Here is a 12,108-nt window from a genome sequence, read left to right as displayed (position 1 = left end):
ATGTAACACCCTATGGCGGGGGTCCACAACCTTGAGAAAGCCTCAGAACATCCAAACAAATGTTTCCAAGCAGGAAAGGAGCCAAGTTACCATGTCTGCGCAGAAAACCAGGACGCTGAGATGGGAAATGTAGCTGAGATCACATGGTGCTATAACCCCACTTCGCCTGTCTGGGGTCCAAAGAACCTTACGTAATTCAGCCAGCCCTGGAAAGGAGAAGATATCTGGGATGAAAAATGACTTCCCAGGTGCCCTGGACAATGTGCTGGCTGTGCAGGCTCAGACAGCTTGCTGCGCTCTGTCCTCAAGCTAATCATCGACGTCTCCATCCAAGAGGTGGCCAAGCCTGTAACGTGCTCGCAGGAGCAGCAGCTATGGACCTGACCACATCATCGGGCAGGACAGACACAAGGCATCACGTAGAGAGAACGAGCAGCCTGGCATGGACGTGGATGACCTGCCCAGGGTGGTTTACTTTGGTGCTCTGCATAGGGATGCAGCTGGGTGGAGGGAAAAACAAACACCTCCACCAAGGCATGGGCAACGCTGCAACACACCGAAGACATCGTGAGCTACAACCACTAAACAGCAAGGCAACACCAATAAATCTTAATGCGAGGGCTGATAAAGTGTAAAACACGACATAAAATATGATGCATGGGTTAGCATGGAGCTTGCGAGTCTGTGATCTGTTCCCACGGGGGCAAATTCTGGCTGATTTTGCTGATGGAGCTCAAAGCAGGCCAGCTGCCGTCACCCAGGCTGAAGCCGGCCTCATGGCTCTTATCTAAATAATTCCTAGTTATTAATAACTTTTATAGCCAATATGTGGGACTGAATGGCGTGTGCTTTTTCAGTGAGGATGAGCCATTCAATCACGTAAAGCCTTGCCTAAGAGATGTTGCTAGATGAATCATTTAGGTTGATTGAGGGCTGTGTAAGTGATATATTAAAGATGTGCCAAGCAACATTCCTTGATGGGGAAAATTATGTGTTTTCTGGCAGATTCATAAGCCGAGGAATTCATCTGTGGGTTGTTAAGGAGATTATTGTCTGGTATGTGTGTATATACATGGGAATGGGAATACCAGTCAGTCCAGTTTAATAGGGATAAGCAAAATAATCTGGTTTTACTGAAGTGAAACTGTCACCCAGGATGATGCTGGGCAAACTTTTAACCTATCAAATCAAACTGATCCTTGCTGTAACTCATACCAAAGAGAAATTTGGTCCATGGACATCAGAGACAGGAACTAGGTTGGACAGGACCATCAGAGCTGACAGTGAAAGTTGTATCTCCTTTATGGCAAGAACATGGCTAGCTGGGGACCATCAAAGGAAAGGCTCTCTTATTTTGCTCCATACATTTAAAAATCCCAACAACAACACTCCTCCACTTGTGGCAGCCCAAGCTGTGACTTAAAACCAACCGACCCCAAGGACAAAAAATGAATTTTGAACCCACAAGAAAATGTTGCTATCTGCGATGCCTTCCCAGGGCAAGCCAAAATACCTCCAGGTTCATATACAATTCATACGCATTTTTTAACCCCTTGTTTTTTTGTTTCCACTTTGCTGGACCCCCCCTTCTATTGTACCCCACACTTTCTCCTTTCAGGCTCACGTTGCCCTGCCCATGTTTCCTTTCTGCACAGGTTCAGTATGGTCTCCGTTTGGATTTCAATTCGTTTCTTTGGGATGCTTTTTAAAAGGCTTCAGTTTATGCAAACTTGTATCTCCAATTATGAATTTAAAATATGAAACATGAAGACAGCACTGAAATTAGCGGTGTGCTGTACAACCTGTGCTTCCATTATCACTTCCCCAAGTGACTACTTCATACCACTTTCAAAGCAGAGTTGGTCTGTTTATTGTTTCATGTATTTCTTCTGCAGAATTTCCTGGTTTATAGTTTTTACTTTTCCATGCCCTCATATCACGCTGTCATTTCATCACTCTCCAATGAAGGATTTTAAACCACTGCTTACTTTCCCTACTGTGTCCGATGGGGCAGCAATGCAGACCAGGGTGCGTATTGATGGACAATGAGCCGGGTGGTGTGGGTGTCTGCCTCCTCCCCGATACTCCCCATCAACCTCTGGCCTCCTGCCCCCCTGCCTTCCCTGTCCCTACCCAATCCTGTGACACTGCACCCCCGAATTGTGACACCCTGGCTGTGATGTGACACTCCAGCCTCCAGAGCACCACGCATCGGGTCCCTGCCCTCACCCTGCATCCACCTACCAGTCACACATGGAGAGGAAAATCCACCTTGGGATGTTTCTCCCTAATATTTTTCTCCCTGTTACACTCTGCTTGGGTCCGGGCTGCAACCGAGGGTGCTGTTCTCCCCAGAGACACAACAATTAACATTATGAGATGTGTGGCATGGACAAATCCTGCAGAGAAAGAGGCCAAAGAGCTCACAGATGAGGAATGTATGGTTGTGTCTGTTGGACGAAGGAGCAAATGAGAGAGGCTGGCTCTCCAGCCCATTTACTCAGCAGCTCAGTGCTCAGCAGCACTCAGGTACTTTGGCCGTCTCACCCTATTCTTTACGGGGTTATTGTGGCCATTACATATCTCACTTTCACATTACCCATTATGGCTTTGAGTGATGTTTAAAGTGAACTTCAAAGAAAGCTCAGTTGCCCGATGCTGCCAAGGACACTTTAATAGGCAGGATCTTGGGCAAGGCTTAATCTTTGGAGAAGAACTCTGTGTGTGGGTACAACTCCCAGTCTGGGCTGCAGACCTCTCACCTTGCACCAGTAGGGTGGGAATGGTTTGATCTTACTCCACCAGGACAACAGATCTGGTTTGGATGCTGCCCTGGCCACTGATGAGAAACTTTTCTGGCTCACTCTATGGAGAAGATGCAGTGAGATGAATTCCCTGCCAGATAACAACATTAGGTCTGCAGTGGTGAGCCCACACAGAGGGCTCTGGTGGACAAGCCTTAAGTGAAGGATATTTCCTTATGGTGATGTCAGTACATATACAGTAATTAAAGGCTTTGGTTTTGGAAGGCTGTGACCATCTGGCTTCCCAACTTATATCTGGTGCATTTCCACCACCATGAGGGCGATGATGTTGGGCTTTCCCCTTCGTGTTTCTCCCCAGCAGAACAATCAAGTTCAATCAAACTTCCCAGCACTCACCTGGTAAAGAAGCAAGTTATGTCCTCCTAGTCTGTCTCCAAACCACCTCCTCTGAGGCAAGAAGCCTGAAGCCCTCAGCCGCCGGCCCAGCTAACATCTTTCAGCTACTCATCGGGAGCATGCATTCCTCGGGAAAGCACGATAAACCCGGCACTTAACAAGGCTCGCAAACCAACCACACAGCTGGGCGAGACATTTGGTGCCTCCGACAGTAAAGAGAGGAATGCTTTGAAGACCGAGCTTGTAAGGCTGAGCTCTGGCGGCTCGCTCCAGAGCAGCCCGGCAAGCGGCCGGGGCGGCCGGGCCGAGCTCAGCCTTTACGACTCAGCAGCCCCAGCACTGCCCTGCCCGGGATCTGCTTGCATGGGGCCTCCCGTGATTTATATTTATCCCCCACTCGGCTCCTCACACTCTCTGAGTCCGCCAGGGCTCTGTTCCGCATTAACTCACCGGCAGGTTGCAAAGCAGCTGCTCCCCCGGAGAAGCTTTTTAATAGGGACCCTGCACGTTGCCATCTCCTGCCACCCCCTGCTCCTCCTGGCCATGCTCTGCTCCTCTGAGTCTTCACTCCAGTCAACCTCATGACTTATATTTATTTATTTATTTATTTTCGACAAGGTGCAGCATTATGCCACTCGAAGAGCAAGGACCCAAGCCAGCAGGGAGAGCAGGAAGATGCTGGGTCCCCACCTGCATTTCCACATTGCCCCATTTCCACCTCTGGTGCCCAGCAGTGCTGAGCTTTTTCTATTCCCACAGCCACAGGGAGTTTGCAACAGCAGACCCAGCAGGGTCCTGAGTTGTTCACCAGCAAATGCTCTCAGTGGCTGACCAATACCGGGTTCTCTGAGAAAAATATCTGCTTTTCTCAGAACTGCTTCCTCTAAAATGATCCCTACATTATAACCCACTACAGGTGATGGATTATTTCACTGAGCTGATCAGTGAAGTTTAGAAATACCGTGGTTTTTTTCTTTTTTTTCTTTCTTCTTCTTCTTTTTTTTTTTTTTCCTGAAGATCAGTGAGTATTCACAGTGCTATTAGCATAGTGCCTACATCTTTTTCACCTGCAAGATGCCCTTTCAGTAACACCTTTCTTATATATATATATGTACATATATATAACTATATTTTACAGAATACCTCTGAGACCCTTACTTGAAAAAGCAGCGTGCTGGCCAGCTGTGCAACATCTTTGGGAAATCTGGAGTGATATTTTGATATCTGGACTTTGCATGGGACATATTTAGGCACAGGGAAGATTTTGTCTTTTCAGAAGCAACACACACACACCAAAAAAAAAAAATAATAATAATAATAATAAAAAAAAATCCAACCTTTCCTTATCCACCTTGGACTTCTTTGGGCACCTGCCAGCAGAGGCAGAGCACCTGCAGCCCGGGCCGGGCCGAGCCCCCCGCAGGCTGTGCCGCTGGCGCCGCGCCGCCAGGTGGGGATGCTGCAATGCCGAAGAGCCGCTGGCCCCAGCGCCTTCCCCCTGCGAGCTGAGGATTTTCTGGCAGCAGAAAGCTAGGTAGTGCTTCGTGTCTCAGCCCTGTGCACCTCGCCTGGCTGCCGGGGAGGTTATCCCCCTGAGCATCTCCCTGCAGCATCACTGCGTGATGAGGGGTGGAAAATATCAGAGAGATTGCAACCGAGTGGTCCCGGAGGCAGCCGAGCTTCTCCTGTCCCCTTGGCTGCTTCTGGGGCTGGGGTGAGCAAAGATAGAGCAAGAGAAGTCAGGTTGTCTCTGCTTCTTTCCTAGAGCAAGGTGACACCGCCGTCACAGCAAGGTGATGGATTTCGAGCAATTAAGGGATTTTCTTCCTCTAGCGGCTCAGCTGGGCTGGAAAGCTCAGCACTTCATGCTCCTGCTGACTTTGACTTGGTTTCCAAAGAGGCAGAAGCCACAACGAGAGCAACTTCTCTGTGGGGGTTGCGAGTCATGGCTCCTTAAATAGCTCAGGATGGGTTGAGGAGCCCTGCTTTTCAGGGCAGCACGGAGTCGTGGGTGACAGGAGGCATTTCCCCCAATACACGGCCCGCTGCTGTCTGCTCTGCCCCTGTGCTTTGGAGCAGGATGCTGCCCACCGGCCCCTGCCAGGAATGGGGTGTCCCACACAACAGGTAGGGGCAAACAGCAGCTGGGGAGCTTCAGGGGATTAATAAAGTACCTGACAGCCTAGAAAAGAGAAGTGGGAACTTGATTATAGTCTTCAAATATGTAAGAGGTTATTAAAATGAGGGCAGCAGTCAATTGCTCTCCATAGCTACCAAGGGTAGGACAAAAAGGAAGGAGCTTAATGTTTAGCAACAGAGCTTACTAGTAGGCATTTGGGAAAAAAAAAATAAAAAAAATCCTTTCTATCCTTTCTAACTGTGAAGGTCATTAAGCATTATGACAGGTTATCTAGGGAGGGCTTGGAGCCTATGGTCTTTGAGTTTTAAAAGCAGATTGCACAAATGTCTGTCAGAAATCATCCTAAGACTCTTGCAGATCAATGCTTTTTGCTTTTGTGATTTTTAAGGCTGCCCTGCACCAGGTCTCACCTTCGCATATCATGACCCCAGAGACAAGAGTTGGTGGAGGGGACATCTGGGACTGGGGAGCATTTTCTGGAGCATCACCCATGCAGGCATGGTTCTGCAAGCCTTTCTGACAGCATGTCTCAGCTTCTCTATCCAATTTGTTTATTTCATACTTTGCCACATGCATGATCCCACAACTCTGTTTCTACCCAATATTAATGTTTTGGACGTGATAGAGCAGTTGCATTCTAAAAGCAGGGAAGAAAGTTAGCTCTGCCTGCTATTTTATTTGTAAACAGCTGAGGAGATGAAGCTGTTCTTCAGCAACTGCTTTGTTGCTGGGTCTGGCTGTGCCCATACAAAACACCATGTCCAGCAGTTTATTCCTCATGGCTTTATTCTTTTTCTCACTGTTGTGGTACGAAACACTAATGTCATGGCTGGGTTTAGTGTCATTGGCAGGAGCTGGGATTCCTTTGCCATACTGCTGTAAAGCTGTCCCAGGCAATTTATACAGATCAGACTATTAGAGATAATTTTTCAACTGAGAACTATGCTAAGGAGGGGGGCCCAGGTGCTGGTAGGAAGGAAAGACACCCTGCAAATCTGTCCCTGTGCCCCTGCCCAGGCATCTGCCCAGTGAGTGCTGCAGGGCACATAAGCACTGCCCACTCAGATGGAGCAGAACTTGTCTTGGTATAATTCCTGCACATCTGCCCGAGAAGCCTGCAGCAGTGGGTAGGAAACAGAAGTTTCTCTAGACCATGGAGGCACGAGGTGGTGGGGTTCCTCAGCCTCCATGTAGCAAGTTGCCAAGGCCAAACAGCAAGAGCAGGTTGGTGTGGGTACCCAGCACCCACCATGGCAGAAGTAGAGCTCAGGAAGTCCTTTTCACTAAAAGATCCAGCATATCCGTATGGGCAGGTCCACCGTGGCTTCACAGAAGAGAAATCCAAGCCCATGGAAAGCTGCTGGGCTGTTCCCACTCTGCCCAGCTATGCTGCTATCTCCCACCATAGGCTGCAGAAACACCACTCATCACCAAAGCTCACCTCATTGCTCCAAGACATAAACCTGGAGCAACCTGCAGCATGGCAGCTGTGCAGATGGGAACAGGCTGAGCAACTGACAGAGAAAGAGAAAAGAAGTTGCTGAAAAATACCAGCAAGTTCGGTTCTCCTCCAGCTCTGGCCAAGCCTGCTGCTGTGGGACAGCGCTGTTGCCAGGTATCTGGAAAGTGTCAGTTTAACATGATGTGCTCATGGCTTGAGCTTTATAAGGGTTTTAAAATATATATAAAGGATATAAAATGGTAAGTCTGAAGATTTTGCTTCAAGATAGCCATTTGCAAATGAGCCCAATTTGTCACCTATGGCTGAAAGCTGTTTCTGGTGTTTGGCATGTCACTTCTATGTGAGGATTTATCCTAGGATGTCACCTTTTTCTATTCTTTTGATTTATAGAATATGCTCAAAAAGTCAGAAGAGTGTTCAATGATCCAGCTAATTTAGATTCTTGTCATCAGAGCACTGAAATTGTGGTGAAGGCCTCACCACACACCTGAAGATTTGGAAACCTGGATGATGAAATTTCCTGGAGGAGCAACACGTTGGGCAGATGCCATGCGGGTCAGCCCCTGGCACCCAGCTCACACCTCAGAAGGTTCCTGAGACTTATGAACATTGATCTCCAGCAGCAGGGAATGTGGAGGAGTTCAGGCAGAAGACAAAGTGAGCTGCCGGTAACAAGGACAGAGCTAACAGAGTGGCCCAGAGAAGCCCTTACCCGGAGGTAGCCCAGCCAGGTGCCACCCCCACCCCACACTCCGAAAAGAGAACTGCCCCTGGGAAAATAAACTGTTTTCTTATGTTGTTCTTTTTACTTCTCTCTGTATCTTTAGCAAAGGCTCCACCAATGACTTCTGCTCATCTCAGCTCTTTTTCTTCCTCAAGCAGGGCTGGGGTGGCTCAGGACAGTGATCGCGGAGGACTTTCTCCTCATCAAAACTCTCAGCAGCTAAACAGGGAGAGAGCTAACACTTAGTCAAAATGGAAACTGCACTTACTCCTTTGTACCCTAAATCAGCGCTGGCCCCTTTGCTGCTCATGATGGCCCTTCATGGCTGCAGGCACAGGGCAAGGAGGTGCTACCTCCTGCTAACTCCATTCACCACCCCAGAAGACAGAAATACCTATCAGACAGGCCTTGGCTTCAGAAATCCTACAGGACTTGCTTTTTCTTGTCTGTAAGTTGCCTGATAAACTATACCCTTTCGTGGCCAAGTTTCTCAGAGTGTGCCTGCAATGGTGCATCTTCATCTATCAGCCTCTTTACATTAATCGTGCCCTTTGCACCTAGTTAAAATGTATTTCATGGAGGTTTTCTATTCTAATGTTATTTTAAAGCAAGAAGGGTCTTGTGGGGCAGGCGGTATGAAAATATAATAGTGTATGAACGAGGAGTGGGAGGGAAGGTCACCCGCCTGTTATTTGTAGCACAATACCTGATAAGAGGTCATTAGGCATTCAAAGCCACTGAAGGACTTTAATTAAAAATGGAGCTTTGAGAGCTGGGTAGAGTCTGCTGAACAGACTTTCAGAGCAAAAAGACAGAGAGAGGGAGGGAAAGAGAGCAGGAGTGGACCAAAATGACAATGAGCTTAATTAAAGTCAGGAGGAAGTCCATGAAACTCATTTCCGTGCTCCCAGGTTGTTTTTTTCCTGGTGCCCTGGAGCTGCAACATCTTCATGTCTGCCCAGCACAGAGGCCACGTATCTGGGTACCAAGGGCCTCAATGCTCTGTCCATGGGACCATGAAATTTGGCAGTCAGTGCAGGGAACACTACTCTCAAAATATTCTGTATTTTAAATCCATTTATTCCCCACATTACCCTGCCCAGAGGCATCACAGCGACTGCTCCCCCTGCACCACACCACAGTGGGAGCAAGGAAGAAGGTGCCAAGGCAAAAGGGCAGCTGGTTCTGTAAGAGGAAAAACCCCACAAAGAACTTTAATTCACTTTAAAAGAGGAGGAAATCATCTTGCAAGACAAAGAAGGCAGTTCTGTGCTGCCCAAGGGTAAATTCAGAACTTCCCCATCGCAGCTTCTTTCTCCAGGGTTATATCCCCAGCATCTCCATTTGTGCTGGGACGCTGAGAAGCATTGATATATGTGCTCTGAACAGCTGCAAGGCAGACACAGCCACTCTAGGCTGTGAAAATAAAACAGGTCATTTGTCCCCTGCTATTTGCTATATGCAATATATCATAATTAAGTAACATGAGCTTGCCGCCAGCCTAGGACACTGCCACAGGGCTGGGATGTGTTTATATCCTAGGACTGGCAGTATTTCTACCAGTCTTGTTTTTTCTAATGTTTCTTTAACCATTTTTTATTTTTTTTTTTTGGGGGGGGGGGGGAATCTTTTCTGTTTGTGAAAAACAAAGTTCAGAGGCACTTACTGATGGATGGGGCTGAGGCTGCACAATGCGACACCCACCATGTACCGCTGGCCCACGCAGGGTCACTGTTCACACATATCGTCCACACACCACCAAGCACCAGAAATTATCCCCGTGGAGGGCTTTATCTATGTCAAGAGCAAACAAAAAACCCCGTCTCTTGTCCCTTTGCTTGTGTGAGTACGAGGGGCAGAGCCAAGTGCCAGACACAGTGTGGGTCCTTCCTCCTCGCACTGCTCAGGCTCACCCCCAGCCAGCAGCTGCATGAAGACCACCAAGGAGGAGCTGAACATGGTGAGCTTGTCAGCATCCTCTCTGGGTAAGGACATGTCACTGCAGATATCACATCAGACCCTTGCATGCACCAGTGTGGGACTTTCCATGCCAGCAGAGCTGTATCATCTCTACTAGCAACGTAACTAGGCTGACAAAACACTATCTGAAACAAAATTTTCCTTGGCTCAGCTTTCTGCGAGGATGTGTGATGGTCTTTTGCTCCCCAGCCAGCACATCTTCACCAGAAACATGTTGCACTATAGACCGAGCCCTACTGCAGTTGCAAAGGCAGCCAACTTAGACCAGTGCCTAACTTTCCATCTGCTTGTTGTTAGCTGGATCTCCACTGTCTCAAGCTGGAGAATGAAATCTATGACCTTGAACCACTTTCTTTTCATTTTGCCTAGAGTTTTGATATACTTCTTGTTGGTTTGGGAAAGAGAAGTGTTCTCCCAAGTCTCTATGTAGAGATGAGTTCCCTTTCAGATCTTGTTTTTCAAATACCCAGCCCTTGACTGGTTGAGGGAATGAACTCTGAAGGTGAGGTGGCATTCGGAAGCTTGAGCTCATTTCTGCTTTGATCATTTTTTTCCTTAATGGTGTGAGCTACTGGACTGTCTCCCTCCATAAGAGTGCCTTTCTTTAGCTTTTTCTGATGTACTAACATATAATGTACTTATTTTTGGCACACACATTTATTGGCATGTTGACGTCTTTTTTGATATTCTTCCCACCTCAGGACACTCCATCAATCCACAGTCCTTAAGCAGAGACTTTTAAATGCACAACAAAAGAGAAGTCAGGTTAATACTTTTTTTCTGTACCTACAGTGGGGCCATCTCTCCCAGGCTTCCTTAGCCCTATACAAAGGTTGGTGCCAAGCCAATCTGAATTCCCTTTCAAAACTCAAGCCGTGTTTAATGGGAAAGGTATGATTTCATAAGCAGATCCATGCAAGTTTGATGTTGTGCAGACAAACTCCCGTAATGATTAACATGTGGCACCTTGGTCCGGTTCACTTGGTTATGCACTTATATCACAGTGAAAACTGCTTAGCAGCTTGCTTGCTGCAATTTAGGGAAATTAGGATCTTGAGAGACACACTGCAATTGTCACATGCTTTATTGACATCGGGGTCTCTGATTTTTCACAACTTCTTCTTAATATTTTTGGCAAGGGGAGGCGTGGAAGCCTTGTTCTGAGCTCTCTGCAATCCCTTTCAGATGTGGAAGGGGGGGGAGCAGGGTCCAGTCTGCCTGGCTTGGCCTCCCACCAGCTGGGCTGACCTCCCTCTCTGACCCTTGCCCAACCCAATGCATGCACCCACTCTCTTGCTTTCAGCCCTGAGAAGTGGGTGTTGGCTTCTGCAGGAGCCTTGCCAAAAAAGAAGGGCCAACTGAGGCACCTGCGTGTCCTCCAATGGCCCCAGTGAGAAAGTGGCTTTGAGGAGCACCAAGGAGGGTCTTAGGGTCCATCACAGTCCATGGGTCTTCTAGACAATGTCCTCCAGTTCTCCTACCCCATCGCTCACACCAGCAGGCACAGAAACGGCCTGCTTGGGCCCCCAAAACCTCTTGTCTTTCTTGTCCTTTTCCCGATCCTGCCAGACCCAAAAACTGCTGACATCCAGCAGAATCTGCCCCTTGACTTCAACACACATTGAAAGTGACCCTAGATCCTGGCTACTGCACACCCTTCAGGAAGATTAAACAACGTGCTGTGAAGGCATTTACAGCAGCTCAGTTAATTTAAGCACAATGGTGAACGTGAATCAGGGCCTGCCATGTAGAATTTCTTCATGCCATCAAGAGCGCTGTATTGAATTAAAAATAACTGACTTATTAACGAAGGCAAATAATGACGAGCAGATCTTATTATTTTATTGGGCTAGAGTTAAATATTTGACCAATAATGAAAACCTATTTCTAACGGATTTCTTCTCCCTGTCCTCCTCAATAAGTTTCTCTTAAAGTATATATGCATGTGTGGTTTTGATGTTTGTTTTTGCTTAAACTGTGCCTTCTGCCAGGTTTCCTGGTGGTTAGAACAGAAGGAATTTATTAAGAATCATTTTTTTCTCAGTTATTTCCACAATGGTTTTGGACCAGCCTGTGATGGCATTTGGGTACACTTTTCTCTCCCACCAGTGCCCACCACCAGTACTGTGGGGACACACAGAGGATGCAGAGGGGCATGGTGGGGTTGGAGGAGCAGAAACCTGTGTCCAGGGTGCAAGCTCCCTCCCCTCATCCATTATTATTTCTCTGCACAAAACTACCTGGAATTAGCTCAAACTGGCAGTGGGATTAGGAGACACCACCAGAAATTGTCTTGAGTGAATGGAGTTGTTGGCAAGACATCAGGCCCTCAAGAAAAGCTCTTTTGCACCAGGAGGAGAAAATAGAAAGCCCTCTTGCACCTTGGTCAGGAAAAGACTGAAAAATGTGTTAGCAGCATGTATGCTGTCATCTGAAGACCTTTTTAACGGCTTTCTGTCAAAACTCTGCTCAAGCATCCACGGACCTGTGAGAACAGCTGTACTCCTGAATTAACAGCTTTGGAGGCTCCAGCCCCTCTGCTCAAGCCATTCTGGGTTTTCAACTCTTACATAAATACTGGAGAAGACTTACAGACTGGAAAAGAAATGTGGTATAATGTTAAGGCTTGGAATTAGACAAG

The 12,108-nt window shown here is 47.5% G+C and overlaps 1 long non-coding RNA gene across 2 annotated transcripts; it reads left to right on the top strand.

Annotated features, from left to right (window-relative positions):
* The first annotated feature begins 4,265 nt into the window (after positions 1 to 4,265).
* On the top strand, positions 4,266 to 7,571 carry LOC137858895 (uncharacterized). 2 transcript variants are annotated; one of them, XR_011098054.1, is made up of 2 exons: positions 4,266 to 5,288; positions 7,154 to 7,571. It is a non-coding gene; the product is annotated as an uncharacterized lncRNA (long non-coding RNA). The 2 variants fall into 2 exon arrangements; XR_011098055.1 differs by lacking the exon at positions 4,266 to 5,288 and adding an exon at positions 6,307 to 6,916.
* Positions 7,572 to 12,108: the final 4,537 nt, after the last annotated feature.

Source organism: Anas acuta, chromosome 6, assembly GCF_963932015.1.
Source record: "Anas acuta chromosome 6, bAnaAcu1.1, whole genome shotgun sequence".
NCBI classification, from domain to species: Eukaryota; Metazoa; Chordata; class Aves; order Anseriformes; family Anatidae; genus Anas; species Anas acuta.
The sequence above is the reverse complement of the archived record's forward strand: the minus strand, read 5'-3'. Positions and strand labels throughout refer to the sequence as shown.